Source organism: Olea europaea, chromosome 14 (genome assembly GCF_002742605.1).
Source record: "Olea europaea var. sylvestris chromosome 14, O_europaea_v1, whole genome shotgun sequence".
NCBI classification, from domain to species: Eukaryota; Viridiplantae; Streptophyta; class Magnoliopsida; order Lamiales; family Oleaceae; genus Olea; species Olea europaea.
Window position 1 is genome coordinate 17,132,140 of NC_036250.1, and position 394 is coordinate 17,132,533.

A 394-nucleotide genomic window follows, 5' to 3' on the forward strand; every position below is an offset into this window, starting at 1 on the left:
TTGGCATTGCATAGACAAGTTTGGAGAAATTAAGCTTATGTTTGGCTCATGTTTACAAACATTTAAATCATTTTTGTATCGATACTGTTATGTTATCCACTAATCTATCTATTTGCAAATAAAAATGTTTATAAACACTTTTCAAACATGTTGTAAGATGTACTAATGCGTTTACATCGATACGCATTCGAAATATAGTAAGTTATGTATTGTGCGAAACAAAATTTTTGAAAGGGTAGAAATCAGTGTTCTAAAAAATGAGTCTAGGCGCGAGGCGCAGATAAAATGCTTTACTTGTCAGTAGTCGTGAATTAAGCGATCTGGGCGCACTTTATTAAATTTCTTTTCCCTTTTTTAAAATTCTCTTATGTGATTTTAGTTTATTAAATTCTTT